At 38.1% G+C, this 20,994-nt stretch overlaps 1 long non-coding RNA gene and 1 pseudogene across 1 annotated transcript; one reads left to right on the top strand and one right to left on the bottom strand.

Moving 5' to 3' along the window:
* The first annotated feature begins 39 nt into the window (after positions 1-39).
* LOC139982152 (uncharacterized) overlaps positions 40-20,994 on the top strand; it is a 54,158-nt pseudogene continuing 33,203 nt past the window's right edge.
* Positions 5,990-12,151, bottom strand: LOC139983045 (uncharacterized). Its single transcript, XR_011798486.1, has 2 exons — positions 8,105-12,151; positions 5,990-7,239 (listed from the first exon to the last, which is right to left on the bottom strand). It is a non-coding gene; the product is annotated as an uncharacterized lncRNA (long non-coding RNA).

A 20,994-nucleotide genomic window follows, 5' to 3' on the forward strand; every position in this document is an offset into this window, starting at 1 on the left:
TACATGAACTTTACCTTCCGGTTCGCTCACATATGTACATTAACTGTATACTTGTTCAATGTAGGTGCTTAGTGCTTGCAAACTACTGTACGGTTTGTTGTGCAGCCATTATTTTACGCGCTGGTACCACTAGGACCATTCCACGTTCGGTTTCTCTACTTATATGCTTCGAAACACTGTAACGTTCATGTTGATAATCCGAGTTGGAAACTAGGCCTAGTATCAGTTGAATACAGGTAAGTGCTTATCATTTTTAAGAATCTCTAGTCTTGAACATTTAACGATTAGCCTATCATGTCTTCTACAGCCTACAGGTAAGTAGGTTACTAAACAAACATGGTGTGTGTGTGTGTGTCAATCATATTCTTGAAAACGGTGTTAACAGGTTGCCCTACAACAAATCATGACTGCGTTTTAATATTTTAAACAACCATATTGAAATAATTCAACTACAGTAACCGTTACTGTGTACCAGATTTATGTACACTACATGTATTAACATAGGCCTAGACATAAACCGCCAAAACCAGTTTAATAATGCCTACAGTATCACTTTACCACTATATATGAGAGTTGTATGCATTACACATAACATTGTAGGGTAGGGTAGGAATGTACATGTCCTTCCCTTTTATATATGTCTGTCGTTGCTCTGAGTTTCGATCTTATGTTTAGTGGGGAAGGGGAAGGGAGACTGCAACTTTTTCTTCGCCTAATATATATGCTACTGTACTGTGTACCTGCGCTGTAATGGATAGAAGAGGCTACCAAGTATGGCACGCTTGGATAATACAGGCATACATGCCTTTCCCTCTCCCCTCTCCCACCCTATAGCAAAACAGCACAGACTGAACACCTAATGTTCAACATGTTAAATATACTGGATATTCTTAGAAGTTAGGGAACATGGGAAGACCGGAGACTTCAATCAAAGACAGAAAATTCTTCAGTTCAGTAACATATTATATACAAATAGTAAATATAAAACTGCCAAGTTTCATCTCTCGGTGTTCCGAATACTGTTCTAGTTTCCTTTTACTGTAAATTTGATCCGTGAATTTTATTTCAGCGATATCGAAGAACAGTTTATTAACTGTGGTTTGAGTGTGAGAGTATATTATGTGAAACGCTATACGTATTCCAACTATGCATGGTATAGTAGGATATATACGTTCACGTTATGTACGTTATATAGGCAATCACCTGTGCGAAAATGGGATTGCTAACTTCAAGTCACCTGTTTTGCCTATTTGCCAGCACTACGTCAATCACCATATTGATGCGTTTGAACAAACAGTACTTTTGGTGAGAAGCTGGTGAATTTGAAAACCAGATTTCTACAAGAAGAAAACGTCGAATAAGGACAATTTTTACATGGTTAGAAAGAGAAAAATACTAGCTACAAGGACAATGTATCAAAATCTTCCACCAGACAATTACTTTAAGAAACATTAAAAATAACTTTAGTGTGAGTAAATAGCTCACTTTGTGACAAAAGGACCCAAACACATCTACACAGGGCTAAGCTTATTGTCCTAACTGCTAATCGCTGGTAGCTCCTGACCCTTAAGAAACATTAAAAATAACTTTTGTATGAGTATAGTAAATCGGGGTAAAAAAAAACCACAGGGTAGTTGGGGTAAAAAAAAACCCACCCCCACTACAAGTCGTGAGAAATTGAAACACATTTTTGTATGGTGTATGTGAAAACCATGGTGCCCAAGTCAATTCTGACATACTTTATTGATTGTTACTATTCTTTTCCATCGGCGTACCCATACTTTTAGCGCCGATTTTTCCCATACTCTAAAAATAGCAAATATTTAGGTTCTGAACACTGTCCTTTAACTTTATCCCGCCAAAAATATTAGAACTGATATAGAGGTTTTTGTTTCTTGGTTATGATAACAAGAGGTGTACCTACATGAATCAGTCATGTAATTACCCGCACAATCTGCCAGTTTTCTCGAATGACGTGGATTTTTTTTACCCCAGGGTTTAGTGTCCATTTGGGGTAAAAAAAGACCAGTCCTATTTTCCTCCCAAAATGGTTTATACTTATCACAGAATGTTAGAACTGCTATATGATTGACACAGGGAGTACATCTATGCTCCTCTAATATCTACCAATATAATAATTTACATTTTTATAACTAACTGTTGCCTGTTCTTAACCTAAGTTATTGCTATGTTAGCCTAGTGTTATAGCCTAACACAATATATGTTTGCTGTATATGGTTATCTTGTTATTTTTAGAGTCCTAAATTATTCTCTACCCTAAGTCCCAACCCCACAGTTGAATGTGATACTAATATATAAAATAAAACTCATAAAACTCATAAAACGTGGTCCATAGTGTTTTAAGGGGTATTAAACAGTCTTGATAGAATCTTGCTTAGTCTCGGAAGGTGGGGTTTGTTTCCCGGAGTTTATCGTTTGGCAATAGGTTAATTCATGCAGAACTTGATTGAAAATGCCCGAATAAAGCTTTTCTAAAGTGTGCTGAAAATATTTCTGGTGGTTTTGCACATTTTCTTTGGTAGTATGTTGTTTTAACAGTGTGGACTTTTTTTACCCCAGCAGGGTTTTTTTTTACCCCAAAAATGACTAACAGCCGGGGTAAAAAAAAACCACCCCTTTTCTGAAATTTCTCCTTTACACATTGTGATTGAAATTTTTATTATGGCTATTTAGGAAGGTATTCCCACTTGTCAACTGACAATGCTAAAATATCTACCTAAGCATCTACCTAACGAGTTTTATGTTAAACTTTAAGGAAACGGTTTTTTTTTACCCCGTCTTACTTAAATAGCTCACTTTGTAATAATAGGACCTCAACACATCTACATCTAGCTTATAGTCCTTACTGGTTATCGCTGGTAGCTCCTGAGCCTTAAGAAACATTCAAAATAACTTTAGTATCATGAGTAAATACTGTAGCTCACTTTTTGACAATACAACCCCAACACATCTACATTACAGTATGTAGAGCCAAGTTTATAGTCCTAACTGCTAATCACTGGTAGCTGCTGAGCCTTAAGAAACATTGCAAATAACTTTTGTATGAGTAAATAGCTCACTTTGTGACAATATGACCGCAACACATCTACACAGGGCCAAGCTTATAGTCCTCACGCTAAGGTAGCGGAACCGGGGGGCACAGGGGGCACGTGCCCCCCCCACTTTTCCTCAGGTTAAAAATGTGCCCTTTTTCTACATAAAAATTTCTAAATAAATAAAGAGTTTACAAAGCGAAACCCACGTCGAATGAAATATTTCGGGAAGTTTTAAATGTTTACTACCACAGGCGTAGGAGCCCAATTTGATTTGGAGGGGGGGGGGGGTGTAACGACTTGCCCGAAAAATATTACCATAATTTTTCGCGCGCTACGCGAGCGTTCAACATGTTAATGTGCCTATCATATAGGCATGCGTTGGTTATTACATCGCATGCCAATAACGTACAATCATTTGCCGTGTTATAACCCTTCCAAATTGGTTATAATTATTGGGAAAGTCGTTACAATAATAATGATCATAATAATATCAGTTTAACCATTGAAAAACACATAGAAAATTATTTTTCTTTCAGTATTTTGACATATTTCATATGCTTTCATGCATGTATCGATCGCGTGTGCAGGGACTTGGACTTTATAATGATTTTCCAATTTCCCAATTTGCACAATAGATATTGCAGTGCTAGTATGCATTGTTTACTTGAGGGGGGGGGTGGGGGGTGGCGTTGATGGAGTGATGTGTATACGCAAATAAGAATAAGAGTTATAAAGGGTACTAAATATCAGGCTGCATCAGTCCAATCGAATTTCTGCAAAGTGCCCTTCGACGTTGGTGCCCCCCCCCCCCCCCCAGATTAAAAGTGCTTCCGCCGCCCTTGTCCTCACGGCTAATGGCTGGCAGCTGCTGATCCTTAAAGGCACACTCTCAGCTAGGAAATTGCTAAAATCAAAAATCTAGTCTCAACGTATTCCCCGATTAAAAAATAAAAACAATGCTGCCCTCTTCTCACAGCGGCAACATATTCATTTCTTTAATATGGCATTCTCATCCTTAGCTATAAACAGCATACGCAAATGGGTACCGTTACCGCGAAGGTATCAGATTTCCGAGATTCTAATCTGCCTCTCAGTGTTGCGTAACCTATAGGTACACTGTGTAATTGTAGTGTGTGCTATTCGAGTTACGCAATTTTTCGATTTGCTATATGGAACAGTGCATATTGTACTGCTGGGAAAATGCTATACCAGCTCGTAGCAGCAGGTAGTTGTTATGGAAAGTCATATGGGCCCGTATGATCTCGCGCTGCCGATTTTTGTTGGAGAAATTGCTGAAGAAATAAAATGCGAATAGTTTCGTCGTGTAATTCTCTATAAACATGTGACTGAATGTGTGCTGCTTATGTACTGTTATTTGACGAAACGAATTGCTTCTGGCCTAACGTTCTTCAATACTTGAGTTCAAAATAAAATAAAACAGTGAGCAAACAGCTTATCCACTAGAGAGCCTGTGTAGAAAAAACACGCACATAATACAGACAGGTTAATGAGCATGGTGAACACAAAGAGATAGATGTAAGGGGATTAGTAGACAAGGGATGGAGAGAAGAATGAAAGATAAAAACCAACAGGGGAAGAGGATAGGTAGGAGATAAACAGTGGAGGGATAAAGAGAGGATTAAGGGAAGGGGTAGGGAATAAACTGGAGAAGGACAACGACAGAAAAGTGTGGAGAAAAAAAGGGGTGGAAAAAGCTATGAGAAGAGGAGTAATGGGGGAGGGGGGCAAGGGGAGAAGGAGGGGAATGAAGAAAAGTTAGTCATGTCCTTCCTGAATGTTGAGCCCACGAGGTTGAATGGTGCGAAGGCGTAGCATCCACAACCTCTCTCTGCTGATTAGCACTAGCTCAGGACGGCTACCTAAGGATTCAATCCCCTGGGCCTATAGAGACATGTCTTTAATGGTATGGTTGCATAGCTCCCAACTCTTGAGAAGGCAAATGCTGGTCCATGCCACGAATTGCCGTCCTGGGGGAGGGGTATATGGGGGGGTGTCTCCCTCCCCTTTTTTTTTTTTTTTTTGAATCCTGGTGATGCCTACATGTAAACTGGTGGCACCTAGAAAGGCTTTTGTCACCCACAATTTTCTGAGAAATATGCATTTTTTTGTGTGTAACATCAATAAATTGAGTAGTAGGTGATAATTCATTCTTGCCTGTGGCATGAAAATGTTCGCTGCTCGCCCCAATGAAATGAAATAGCCTAATTTGAGGTTCAAATGATGATGTAAAGGAGGTTTTATACTCTATTATGCTAAATGCTAAAGAAATGATGGTTGCTAAGTCCAAATTTGATGCAATTTTTTTTATGTATACTTGTCAATTACAATGCAGGTTTTTGAGATGCTTGAGCGGGTCAGGGGCTTTGGGTGTTAGAATGCGGGTCCAACCCGCGAATTGTGGGTCAGTTGGGAGCTCTGTGGTTGGGAAGGTTGAAGTGTTCTCCAAAAAAACCTAAAAGATGAATGACCTTCGGCACAGGGGTAAACTGGACTCCTCCAGCTGCCTTTACTACATTTTACTGCATTACTACAAACATATGGTGGCTTCCACGCCAACTCTCGACCAGAGTATGCTGTATTGGCCCCAAATAAACCAGATATTCAAATATGGTTACCTTTGGTCAAAGTTTTGAAACTGGTTTTATTACCACCTTCCAGGAAATTTACCTCACTGGGACATTCAGGCATCTTATGCTTTCAATTAGAATGCCTTAGAACAATTTGGAAAGTAAATACCTCTAGGAACATATTAAATATTCTAGCAATTATAGCATGGGGACAATACTACATAGCCCACCTTGAAAATATCCTGTAACCTACTCTGGATAAACACTATCTAATATGGAAGAAATGCTTTGGTTTAAGTATGAATATGGTCACTTGAACATTAAGAAATGCAAGTGAGATAGTGGTAAGTTTTCCCTGCTCATGGTTATTGTATATAGTTGAACTCAATGTAAGAACTGTACAGATGCAATCAATGTGTTAAAAATAAAAACATGTTACAATACTGACTTATCTAACTTTAGAATAAGCAATACAAACAATAGTAGGGCAGTGTTCCAAATACGGAATGCAAGGACATATACCCAAATAAGGCTAGGAGACGCCATGCCTCCATTGTGGAACTTCTCCATGATACAGTAAGTATAGCAGCTTTACATGCAAAAGAACTTTTGCCAAAACTTCAAAAGACCCTATAATGTCCCCTGCATTTCAAACATCTCCATCTGCCACTATCTCCATCTGCCACTGGGCCCGACTGGGGTTATCATGAGAGCACTGAATGAACTGTTTTATCACTACTAGCTGCAAGTTAGAGTACCTCTTCAACACTCTATGACATCACAAAATATGTTATAAATGTTAAACTGATCTCACACAATACAAAAGAAAGACAAGTTATTCTGTACCAACAATAAATAACCCAAGATCAATGTCACATTAGAACTACTGGTATGACTGAACAAGCTACAGTAATTAAAAAGATCAGATATTGCTATCATGGAAAGCCAAATAGTGTACAATCAAGTATGTAGTGAAACCAATATTTCAATCATTTACTTATTTAATATGACACAGTTGTAACTTTGATGACATCAATTATGTAGTTTACTTACACTATGAATGAACATGCAAATCAATGCTAAATACTACAGAAAGGAGAAGGATACATAACGCACTGAATGCAACAATCAATGTTTGACACCATGGAGAAGATAAATTCTTATGATACATTGCACTAGCTTAGTAACTTCATTTTACTGAGACACCATGTTTGTTGTTGTATGTTATGGTACAGTATATTCAATTGTCTTGAAGCCTTGTGATATCTACATTCTGGATACTTGTTACTCCCATTGTCCACTCTTGTGTCCTTGATGTATGGTATTTAAATAAGCTGAGAAACTGCTTTGACATCAGCTATTTCAAAATTGTCCGTATCCATGTTAACAACGTTCACTATTCAAATCCATAGCTTTCACTGGAGAACAAGAAATATGACAATCATCTTACGTAAAGTAGAGAAGCACACATTAATTAATGAAACAATCCAACACAAATACTTCCAGTTCCAACCCTTATATCTGCTTGCAAAACATCCATCATGCCATAACGCTATGCTGTGCTGTACTGTTCCTCTAAAGGATGTTCTGTACATCTGTAATGTGAAATGAAAATGGAAAAAAGACATATTTATGGTATTGTGTGAGGACAGAAGTGTCACAAAGATATACCTGTTCAAATGATTTTCCAAGATATGATTTATTTGATTTTAATTGCAAAAGAGACATTCAGGCTCATAGCCAAGGTAACTGGGTTGGAGCCAGCATAAATGTTATGTTTGTTTATTCACTGAGATTGTAACTTGCACTCATTGTAATAACTAAAAATTATTGCTCAAATCTGGGTGAAAGTAGACCCCTTAATGATGCCCCTAACATGTTAAACTAGAAATATAGCACACTCAAAATTTGCCAAAAATGTCAATGTCTTTGCTGATATGAAACTATATGCACATGACAACCTGATCAGATGACAACTACAGTATAGGCAGTTAAGAGTAACTATCTTTAAGCAGTGCAAGTACTGTACTGTATGTACAAATGATGCCACATCATCATGAAACATAAAAAGAAAACATAAAGAGAAAAGAATAAATGTGCAATTTTTGAACACAAACTGCTTCAGACAGGTAGGTAGCACATTCTACAAGATTGGTAAATGTCTTTATTTTTCAGAGATAAGGAAAAATACTACAGGTACTGTTATCATTAACTTGTGGGGTTTGAACATTTTTGGGTCCCTCACATTTACAGACCTCCAGTGGCTGTATTAGCACCATATTTAGCACTAGTACATGTCTATGTCATTAATATAACATAATACAATAAATGAATAAATGTGTCCAATGTCCTAAATCTGGTTAGTCATATACAGTCCTACAGTAGTAGACTGCAGACCTAGTTAAAATGTAGACTTATTTACAACATGGAATGGTTACAGTATGTACATCAACAAATTACCAGTCTCCACTGGGGTATAGCTGCTGGAGTGCATTGCTGCATCAGCCTCTGTTGGGCATGGCCTTTCATTGAGGAACTGGTGTTATCTTTTCTGGTTGATCAGTTTGGATACCAACCTCTCGAGTTTCTTAATTGGGCACACACCTTCAACTGAAAAAGACAAATAATACCGGGATGTGCAAAGTTAATAATATATCAGAATGCATACTGTACGCATAGCAGGGAAGTGCTCATGAATATTTGAGTGCCAGGCAGATTGGGCGGTAGTGTGATCCACACCCTGGGAGAGGGATTTCATGGGTGGGGTACCCCCCCCAATGGACAAATTTTGCACATGAAGTATGCTTAGGTGGTGCTATATTCCTATTCTGTGCCATATATTCTCCCAGATTTTGGTTATGGTAAAACTTATTAAATTATCATCAAAAAGTGTTGGGCGAAAAAGGTTAAATACTGTTTGTGCGGGGCGGCATCCAGTGTGAGCAAATCCCTGACATAGTGAATTATATAACTTCCAACATAAATTACTGAATACCACATTTTGCCCTTCACTAAATAGTCAAAAATTCAAATCAATTTTGCAAACACAGAACAGTAATAACACTACTAGTTAATACAGAACTTTGCTATTGGCAGCATATATTCAACACATAGATCTGCTTTATGATTTACAGTATGTATAGTGTCAACTCTGCAAGTATTCAAGAATGGTCCATTTACTAATATAGTGCAAACCTAAACTAGTGATGTGCAACAATTTCTATTATATTTCTTATTTCTATGTTAGCAGTATACACCTGCAGTATTATAACTCATCTACTAATACCTTACATACACTAAATGTCATAACATTTGATGTTACAATGGCAATGTCCCAGTAGGCTTGCTCATATGTCACCAAATTTCATCATGTTCAGGGATGCATAATTGCTTTCAAAAATATAGCTAGGCTTTGCTTATTTCCAAGACTAAAAATTACGGAATATTCTACAGGTGTGCCCTAAACAATGAAGTGTTTAAAAGATATATACTATAGAAACATGATGGGTGACCATTCTAGTTCTCTCACAAATCAGTAGTATCATTTTCATTTTGTATAATATTTAGAACTGCATGATCAGATTATGTGTAGAGCTATGAAGCCTATGATGTTGTTATATTTTGGCAAATGTCTTTAATTTCTATATCATGATGAAATTATCAATTATTGTAAGACGGACTCAACGACCCCCGGAATGGTGTGTCATGTCCGATGAAGCGCATATTTGGTGCGTTATAATACAACTACAATATGTGCTTCAGTGTCCGTCAATGTGCCATGCATGGTGTATCCTTTAAATTAAATGTGATAAATTTTGTCGAACATAAAATGGTGGCATTCACAATTATTGGTGACATTGGTTTCTTTATGTTGTCCTTGATTTTATGATTAAACAACGATGATAGCAAACTATCATGTTATGAATGCATAAACATGTGAACAATATCTACTATCCTTCACTAATTCAACAAAGGAGCCCGTAGAGCTAGTGTAGCTGGGCAATTCCACGGTTACTCACGTTACATTTTTGAAGACTTTCGCTCACAAATGGTTTGATAGCTCCACCAATCATTAATTTGAATGACTGCTCTCTATGTATTGATAGGGTAACTAATTTACCTCAACATTGGCGAAAACACAATTTGATTATCTTGTTTCTTGTAGGAGATAGGTACATAAAAGTGTCGGTTACTCACGTTACATTTGAAAATCACCCCAACGCCAAAAATTAACTTCACTCAAAAAGTGTCCTCATACTGGATATATTTAAAGAAAATGGATACATGTTTTTTGGACCTTAGGTGATGATAAAAATACTGAACACAATCAAAATCACATCTGGTTTCCTGTCTTGGTGAAAATGAGGCATTCACCGGTTACTCACGTTACGGTTACTCACGTTACAGTTTGTCCACCTATACAATACATAGGGAATCAGAGTCTGTGAGGAACTTGCTGCTGGATAATGACTAGGAAACACCCATATATCAGTGGAATTGACATTTTGAACATCTTCTCCAGTGTAATTTAATAATATCACAATCTAAATGAGATACACCATGTCTTTTTGAGATAATGCATGAATCATATCTTCACAAATCGGCAACAAATTCTAAACATTGTAACTAAGTTTTATTTGAGGACTAGCAGTGTGTCAAACTTGAATTTACCCAGAATATAATACTAAGGGAACTAAATCTCTCTGGGGAAGTAACAGGCCAACTGAACAAAAACCATGAACCAATAGGAAATTGTTAACATATCAACTGAACATTGAGTAACGTTTGGAAGCGGCTTTGGAAGAGAGCTGATTCATTCAGTCTTCAAAAGGCGACAGAAAATTTGAAGTGCCCACGGTTATTGGCCAAGGTTGGTGCATCAAGTTTGGTGATGAGTTTCTCCCTGAGATAGACTACAGTACCGCTCACGTATAACTGGACATGTGTACGCGCACAGAATCGTATAAACACGTACACTCGCGTATAAACTCGTTGACAAAGAAATTGCCGCGTAGAGGCCGCGTAGACACCGCGTATAATCCCTCTACGAGTTTATACGCAGGAAATGCTATTGTGCTCAATGAATAGGGATTAAAGTCGCCGAAAGAGTTAGTGAGATGTTTAAAACAGCCGTTTCTTACATCGTAGTTTAAGAGGTGATATTCACTTTGCAGCGAAGGGGACGAAGGTAAAGTGTTTGATGGCATAGAATTTTTTTTGTTAATTGGGTTTCTATTCAGTGTTTCTTTCCCCGACTTTATTTTTCAGTTGTAGAGGTTCTGTTCCACGGAGGATTAGTTTACTTTGAATAGTTGTCAACATTTTGAAGAAATAATAAAGTATTACTAAGCGTTTCTTTGTCAATTTTTATTTAATTTACCGTTGGTTCGTTGGAATGAAAAGAAAAAATTCCACCGAACAACTTTGAAGCAGGGCCGGTTAAAAACAAAACATGTTTTTCGCCCGCACAAGGGGCCTCCTTTTTCCTGAATCCCCGGGTGTCTATTCGGATTACAAGCAATCTAAACTATCATTAAATAATATTTTGTAAAGGAAGCCACGTATTCCGAACTAGTATTAAAGCAATGAAAAGAAAAAATAATGGCCGCCCGTTTTTTTTCAGATTTCGAGAAACATTATTTTATTTGAAAAAAAAGAACAACTCAAACGTATGGTAATTCTTTGTCGCAAGAAGTGTGTTATTGGAAAATATGTATTGAAAGAGGCAGAGAAGTTGCCGCAAAACGGCGGACCTTTCATATGAAAATATGTAAACCTTCATTGAACATCCTGTTCTCCCTCAGTTGATTTGAGTAGGCCTAGGCCTATGCTAAAACAAAACTTTGAACAAAAAAAGAGGTGTTACGTAAAAAAACTTATACTTCTTAGAATGTAGGAAAACAGTTTCTAATTGCATGACTTTTTCCCTTGAATGTCCGTTTGCCAAATAAAAAACATTTAGGATCCACAGACTGATTGGCCATGACAAAAGTGTTCGAGCACAACTTAAAATGGCGCTAAGATGCTTACCAGCTCCATTCAACTTGACATTATAAGAACCAGTTGTAACCGAACATCAGAAGAGTAAAATCCACGTATTCCAACAGTAAGTTTCATTTGAGGTTTTCGTTTTCCCATGTCATGCGTACTAAAACGTGATCACCAAATATCCCAACTGCAGGTGCGCGCGTGGAATATTGACTACCCTGGAAATCTAGGTCATGTCCTGGTTTCTGCTCACAAGCCTGACACCTGTTAATTTGCATTCCATTCTGACCTAACAAGGAGTTGTTACAACCCTGGCAAACTGCCAAAAACGTGCGACACTATATTAACCCGTCTCGTAAGAGAGGAGGGGTGGCCCAAGCAGTCTCCCAGGTACCTTGCTTAGCGCGTGTGAGCTCAACCTTTGCAGCAACGAGCTTTACCCTGGATTCTTGGAAGTACAATTATGTTCGTGAGATTTTACGCCTGGGATTTGTTTCTCAATGTGTTCAAATTTTGCGAATAACAAACTTCGATAACCATTGAAGATAAAAAAAAAGGAAAATAACCGGACGATTGAACGGTGAGAAAAAATACACTTAACGTAGGTGTAAAACGTTCGTAACATTTGCATATTACTAGTACTTTCAGATGTTTCCGACTTTTTAAACTGTTACATTTCGTGGCGCCTTGTGTGTCTGGTAATGGCGGTACGTTCGGCGTTATCAGTAAAAAGCTTAGCAACTTTTAAGGAGCTACGGGAGTGACATGTTAAAACGTTGAAATTATTTAAAAAAAGAAAGTTCAATACGTATCTCCGTGTTACATATTAAACATTAAACATTTTCGGTTGTGTCGGCAGGAGGTAAACATTAAAGTAACGATGCTGTAGTGTATTTATATTCGTTGTTCAGTCTGGGATTTATTGGATTACTTCATGTGTACCGTTGTTTTGAAAATATTTTGTGCGACGTTTTGAGCCTAGGTAAAACGATATTTTTGTTGAACGGAAGCCACTTAGAACCAGGATAAGATATACCGATGGCCATTATCATCAATATGTCTATATTTCTCTTATTTCGTGTTACTGCTCCCCACTCCTTCTGCTTGAATTTTTGTTTCAAAAGGTTAGTAAATAGTTATTGTACATTGAATGCTTTTGTCAAAACATGACGTTACTTCAATATATTTCTTCGCAGCAATTTTGTGTTCAAAGTTGTATCACCTTTGACTTTGTTCAAATCATTAATTCACCTTACACGATTTTTCAACACTTTCTGAATGGCCAGGCCTATGTACTTTCAATATAACATACCAGCAATGGCCCTTGTGGATAGAGCAATACACTGCATTTCGAAATATTTTGTTTGGCATCGTGCCAGGAGTGCAAAATAGAAACGCTACATATACAGTAGGAAAAGTATCCAAAGTCGCTTATGTTTGTGTTAACGATAACATTTTATTAAAAAGGCAACCAATCATAAACTTCGACTGATAAAACTTCTTTCGTTCCCATGGTGAAGTGAACCTGGGCAAGTTCGAATGTCGATGACCAATTTATGTTCCGTGACAAATGTCAATGGGAATTATGTGTGTAAAAAATCGGGTCTTTCCACGTGTTATATATATATATAGAAGTTTTACGTAAGCGGAGCGAAATTCTTGGAGGCTCCTTGATTGTGAGGAAGCACTAATACCTAAGCCTCAATATTTGTGGAAAAAAATCGTAAGGGTTTTCTTCTGAAAATATTTTTTCATAGTAGGCCTAACCAAAACCTTGTCATTGCTTTTGGGGGAAGTCAGATCTTCAAGTTCAAATATTGTTTTTTTTTTTTCGTTAAACGGTTATCGTGGTTTTCTTGCGAGGCATATACGGCGGAACTTTCGATGAAGGCTAAAAGGTAGGATAGGCCAAGGCCTACCTTGTTCTCATTAATTGTTACCTACATTCAATTTAATGCCTAGGAACTCGTATAAATATTAACAGACTGGTGCACATTGTAATTGATAAAGTTTCCTTGCTGAAGTTTTCCTGCACTGATTGTATCGATCGTTTGTACTTCTAGTAGCGCTGTTTTCTTTGTTACTCTTATTCTTAACGGCTTAAGTATATGCTTACTCTGTGGTTGAATATTTTGGAAAGGCTTAGGAGACATTACTTGATGTTGAGTTTACCGACTCTTTTCTGCATCACAGTTTATTCTAACCCATAGAAGCTCTGCTATATAAAGCGGCTGAGAATATCCTACGTTTACAGATTATACGAGATTGTACGTCTTTACGCGCGTATAATCCCTATTCAGGTGCACTGAAGCGAAGCCCTAAGCCGCGTAGACACGGCGTAGACGCCGCGTAGACACCGCGTAGAAAGTCGCGTACAGAAACGTATAACATCGTGTAATCGCGTATAATCGCGTAGATAAACGTAGAGTATACGTCTACGCGAGTTATACGTGAGCGGTACTGTATCTTGTGCCTTGGGTTTAGCCATTTTTAATTGGGCCCAGCTGGCTGCATCACTGTGACTTGTACGTCGTTCTGGTCCCCCTTTGCTTCTATTACACAGGGGTACAATACCGCTTCGTATTCAACGGCATACCAGTATATACCGAGTTCTATACCAGCATTGCCACTCCCTGAGCAGGTTGCATTTTTCTGTGGCCTCCCCCATCTCCCGAGGGGGGTATTCCTTTCAGCAGAGCTGTTGCCATCATCTGTAATGGTGAAGGAGATGACATTTTTGTTCTGTACCTGCAAGTGATGTTTACTGGCCATTCGAACGATTTGCTTGGCATTCTCAAATACAGATTTCAGACCGAGTTCGCTATTTCTCGCCTCAATTTCAGCTTGTGGCATCAATATGGGCGTCCACCTTGGGCATCCCAGTGGTTGCTGCTACGTTGCTTTTTTGCATTGGTAATGCCTTCCAAGATTTGACTTAGCTTCATGCACGACGCTTCACTGCTCCACCAATCCCATCCACAGAATCTTGAGATTGTGCTTTTCTTGAAGGCGGATAATAGCAGCAGCGAGGAATCTGTTCTTAAATTGTGAAACCGGACCATCCGACCAGACAGATACAGACTTCAAAGCTTGGGGTAGGCCATCAAGGACTTTGTCCACATATGCCATAACTATATCCTTGGAGTGGACCAGGCTGTCTGATGCCACAACACTGGAATGGAGGGAACCGGAGTGCCACGCTGCTACTGTGAACAGGCTCACCTGTCTTTGGTTCCAGTGGGCACTCTGGATTTCATCTTGACATACACATGTGTAGTTCTCAGAGAAGTCTATTTGGATCAGGGCCTTGGTAGAATTGAAGGAAGTGGATCCAGCCCTTTGCGCTCCAGGTTGAAATATGCAGGAGGAGGCAACTTGTGATCTAGTGGCCACCCTCCGAGCTTCTTGCTGAATCTTCTTCATGGGTGATGGGAGAGTACTCTCCAGGTGTTGTACTAACCCTAGCCCTAACCCCCACTGCCCTCTCTTATTGAGCAATTATTTACAAGACAATAATAGGCATTTCCTGCATTGTCTCAGTGTGTTAGCTTGGTTACTCACGTTACACATTGGTTACTCACGTTACACGGTTACTCACGTTACAGATTTCAGTGAGCTATCACTCACACATGATGGGTCTCTCCTCATTAGTGATCTTGTTTACACACTTGGGACTATGAGTACTAACGAAATTATGGTTATCAGATTTCCACTTGTTACAGAAATGTCACATAGAGAAAAAGTTGTTTTTTTGGTTACTCACGTTACATCAGTGATTGAAGCCTGAAAAATGTCTGTTCTGAAGTTGTCATGAAGAAATTTTGAAATGTTTTTCTGTCATAACACAGTCAACAGGAGTATCTATAGTAACACATAATAAAACTACTAAATACTATCTGATGAGTATCATATAGGATGGAATGGAATGTATGATGAATTTTCAGGATTATTTTGAGCTCTCATCCTCCTTGATTATATGAGCCATGTATTCAAAATTTGAGTGTTGGAGAAAAATTGCTTACCTATTCCACAAACTTAGATATGTATACTACAACATTAGACTGATAACAGGTTGAAAACTGACACTTCTTATTTTTAGGCCATGTCCCCTCCATCATGGAATTGCCCAGCTTCTTTCTGAGAAGGCTTTTGAGTTTTGAATTAATTTGGAAAACTTAGTAATATCAGTTATCACTTTACACTACAGTTACAGGAAAAGCCGCTACCGTTTTTTTTAAGTTACTATACCAAGTTGGGAGTATTATAGGCAAACTCTAATTTGGGTGAAAGAGTTTAAATTACAAAGTGGCTATTCTTACGACTAGTTGTAACAATAATTCACTTTTACGCATGCACAGTTGCTTTAACGTGGCTATTTTTACGACTAGGAGTACTCTTTTTACGACTAGGAGTAACAATATTTTCCGGTTAAGGGTTGGGTTAGGGTTAGGGGTTAGGGTTAGGTTTACCCCTACTACATGCGCAGTTGCTTTATTTACTTTACTGCGCATGAATTCGCCGATGTCGTAAGAATAGTTTATAAATAATTGTTACAACTAGTCGTAAGAATAGCCACGGCCTTTAAATTAATGCGAACATTTTTTCTTTGCAAGTGGAGAATCATCCACAGCTAAAATGGCTATGCGGATTGACAAACAAGTGAAGCAAAGTAAATATCCTAGCCTATGCATATTAGACTTAAAAAAGTAAAAGAACCCAATGCCTTAGTAACTTAATTCATCTTGGAGTTGCTCAGCAGATTCAAGGTTATTTCACCACTTAATAACCCATTCTCAGACAAAAAAAAAGACAAAACTGAAATGGCTACACAAATTAGTAGTCTATAACTGAGAATGACCATGCATGCAAATATGCAGTAAATTTTCAAGTTGTCAGACTAATTTATTTGTTGCTAGGAACTCTATAATTGTGCTGGTAAAGTAGAGTAGGAAATGAAAACAGTTACTCTATTGCGTAGAGGCCCGTCCCTCACATATCTCATTGCATACTAGACTTACAGTTACAAAATAAATATGCCCATATAAAAAATGCTCTTGACAGGAATAACCATCAAATTGAGGCAGGCCCTCCATGGTGCATAATTTTATAAATCTGGGCCTGGAGCTAGGCTACAGTAGTCCTACTTTTGCTATTGCTCCGCTCATGAGAAGTTGCATTTCATTCAAGTTTAATTTTCTTGTGGGGAGATCTCCCTACCAAATCCATATTACACTAATGTATAGGCTAAGTCCTATTCATATTTGCAAAGCTACCGAATCATAAACCAAACACATGATACCGCACACTGATGCCATACTGATCATGCTTAGTAGGCGAATATAAGTAGAAAAGCATAAATACTAGTCTGTAACATTTCATGAAATGTTCGGCCTAGGCTAGGCTACAGTTTGTACATCAGCCTGCACTGCAGTAGCATGGACACTGCGGAGTTCGGACACCCTAAGCCTTAAAACACCCCAAAACTATATCTCATGGTATAAATCACCTGAAACTATACTTGATATGGTTGGGTCATTTTGGAGAGAAAATAACTGTAGCTTCGTAGTTTTTCGTGCAATTGGCTCTTGCTGTAGGTTGTCTCATCGTGAAATCGCGTATTTCTTAGGGGTGTCCGAACTTCGCAGTGTTCCAAACTTCGCAAAACTGACTATACTACTACTGTACTAGCCTATGTCTCTCGGTGTATTAGTTGCCTTACTTTGTAGTACTCGTAGTAGGCCTAGCTAGCATGATCTATTGAACAATATACTGTAACAATGAAGCCTACGGCAGACCAAACACTTCGGCCGGAAAACAGTATGCAGTAGCCTAAATAGTAAATATATAACGTTAGTCGTTAGCATAATTTGCTGCCTACAGTACTGATTACGCTTAACTCCCGTTGAAAAAAAATCAACGATCGATAACAAAAGTTAAAAATCGATAAAAAAAGTTGAAAATCGGTTAATTTCGTTGACAAGATTTAGACTACTGCGGGCACGGTTGTCAACGAAGTTTCAACGAAATTTCCACGAAAGTTATCGCGATCAAAAACCGCAAAGGCAATTCTAGACATATCAAGGTTGTGACTTGCGTAGAATCCTTAGTGTAACTACAGCCGTTTTCAGACTCTACCAGAAGTTGCCGAGGAATATTACAAACGTTGCAAAAGTGTGATTGTATATAAGACGGAGTAAGTTCTGTACTAGGTGTTTGAAAAATGATTTGGCTAGGATAATAAAAACTAGTCTTGGTCGATCGTAACAAGCACATTCTATGACTCTTAAGTTATAGGCTAGTATTAAACTAGGATAAGTTTAAGTTAACTCACCAAGGAACGCAGTGTCAGAAAAAACAAGAAAAAAATATCAACAATGAAACAGTCGTAGCTGGATATTAAAGAGATCTTTATTCCCAATAAATTCCTGTTACTTGACGTACTACAGTACCGTTTACTACAGAACCGCACTTACTTTCAAACTTTTCTGAGAGCGCATTCCGTCCAAAATATCTCCCCGACATCAATGCACGCAAAAAAAAAAAAAAAAAAAAAAAAAAACTGTTATTTTCCCCCTAACCTGTTACTGTAAGTTGCCTGCGAAAGCAGATGGACTGCCCTGGTAAGGTCGCAGCCTGGGTCTGGGCCACCTGTAGTATGCTGCTTACATGTGCATTCCCTACCCTGGATATCCCCACCGCCAAACTTTTTTGAAAGGTTTAGTCCAATCTTAAACTTGGCTTTGTCAAATTCACGCCTACCTTATGTTAATTAGCATAGTATTTATCTTCGTGGGGGGTTTAGCACTGCAGAACCTTCATGGCTGGCTGCCTCTAGAAGCAAACATTATTTTACCCCTACTGTTCGTAATGGAATGGATGTTATCTGTTACTTAGTTAATTGAAAACCAAATATTCATTCATATATATATAAGTAGAACAATCCAGCAGGGATAGAAAGTTTATCTTGAATGAACCAATCAAAAGTCGTGCTATTAATAAAACTTGAAAACACCTGGACAGCAAGAGAGTTGCAAACAATTGTTTCCATGACTACTAAGAAATAAAGCAGTGACTTGGGGCCCACGTTGGGTAGATTTCTGTGGAAAATGAATATATTTTCATTGCTTATTTGAGTATTGTATATTGGGAAGAGCTGATCAAACATTACTGGGGAGGGCTTTCAACTGGCCTGATGGCTTTCAACTGGCCTGACGGCATGTATAAGTTTATTTTAATGAGTAGGGGAAGTTTTTATGAGTCTCCCGGTATGCGTCACATGAGAAGTAAATGTTTTGTTTTTCGGTTTTATCATCGTTTTTCAAGTGGAACAACTCATAAAATCATGTCAAATGAAAATAATATATATTTGAATATCCTTCCTTAGTTTTACTAATCAGGAATGCTTGATAAGGCATGCAATGCATCGTTCGAAAATGTAATTTTAAAGTAGAATTGAAAATGAACGACATAAAACAATATCTGTGAAGCGTGTGGAGCACAACTTTGAATATTCGTTGTGAAAGAAAACATAATGAACGATGTTTACTGCGTAAATAAATTTCGCGGAACTGGTACAGAGAAATTACGTACTGCAGCTTACGTCAGAGAAGCTCGTAAATGACACAGGTGGCTAGAGCGCATCAAAATTCGGTTTAGGAAATCCCTATACAGCCGACAAAAGTCGATGTTTCCTTCCGTTTTCGAGTTATAAGCGATTTTGTGTTTTTGCGATATGGTTTTCAGTATATTTTCATTGAATAAGGGCGTTTTGTTGTGTGTGTTTAAATAAGGGTGTGACCTATCAGATATTTCGCTAACCGTTTCACCGTATCGCCTGCCTGTCGGTTAAACGTTTAAACGCCGTTTCCCGATCGCGGCTTTTTCGACGCACCGTTACTGGAAAATAGGACGTTATGAGTACAATAATTAAGGTTTTCTTTTCCAGCAGGTAGCAATTCAGGCAGCAAGACAACGATCAATGTATGTTAATTACTAATTAGGCCCAATAATATTGCGAACCTTTCGTGTAATAATAATTGCCTAACACACATGATCAGTATTCGTGGTCTTCAGAAGTTCAGATCACTGAATTTATATAACTCGGCCTTCGGCAACGTCGTAACTTTTGAAGAAAAAAAACAATATATTTGTCTATCAATCACAAGATTTTAAGCAAAAACTCGCATAAATTAGCAAACTTAAACACCTTTCCTACTTACTCATTAAAAGTCATGTTAAGAAAACAAATTACGCACGCACGTGTTGTGCGATGGGTTGTAAAAATCAAGCTGAAACTGGTTCGAGCAGCCTCCGATTTCATTTTCTTTCTCTTGTGTCACATACATGATACACTACCTTAAATTTGATACAAAAGTTACTTCAAACAACAGCTTCCCAAAATTTGTGTCGCAATAGGTTAAGATTTAACCACGCTGCGCAGTACCATTCATAATTTGCATATTACACTCGGCGTCCAGATGGCGGGAGAATATAACATCATGTTCAATGTGTTGTGTCGTTCCCATGGTGCGATGAACTTGGGCAAGTTGCCAAGTTCGAATGTCAATGACCTACTTATGTTCTGTGACCAATGTCAGTGGGAATTATGTGTGTAAAAACTCGGGTTTTTCCATTTGTTATATATATAGAAGTTTTTCCGTAAGCGGAGCAAATGTTAGGGCGGCTCGTTGATTGTGAGGAAGCACTTATCTAAGCATCAATATTTGTGAAAAAATATCGTAAGTTTTTCATTTTCATTCATTTTCTTTTATGTTTGCCGCAATCGCGCCCGCAATGCATGCACAGCATAATATCATGTGTGAAAAAATGGCTGTACACGTGCGGACCTGAGAGAGCAAACTGGCCTTGTGTTGTTAATGTTATGACGGTACTTTCTAGAACGGCCATTTGCGTCTTTTGGGGTCAACATATTTTCACACGGGGTTTTCACCATGCCATTGATCGATGTACACGGGTGATATGTCGCAAATATAAACTGAGAAAACGAATTGACGACACTATCATCATGAGCTCATGACTATTGGCCTACTACTTTAGTTATATTTAACACATTATTCATGCCTAAAACATCGTTTTTCTGTTTTTATAGATAGTTTGCAGTACATTACTAAGTTCTTTACATATTTTAAAATAATTTTCATGTTTAAAAGTAAACAAAATAGAAAAAATAAAAAGAGAAAACGCCTTTTTGAAAAATGGAAGCGTCCTCGCAGAATGGGCGGGGCATCTTTATTTTGCTTCAAGTTACATGTTTTCGCTCAGAAACAAAGTTTCATACTCCAACTCTAATAAAAAACCAAATTTACATCTCTAAAAAATAACTATTTTTCGTAATCTGCAAG

The sequence above is a fragment of the Apostichopus japonicus genome, chromosome 16 (assembly GCF_037975245.1).
Source record: "Apostichopus japonicus isolate 1M-3 chromosome 16, ASM3797524v1, whole genome shotgun sequence".
Lineage (NCBI taxonomy): Eukaryota > Metazoa > Echinodermata > Holothuroidea > Aspidochirotida > Stichopodidae > Apostichopus > Apostichopus japonicus.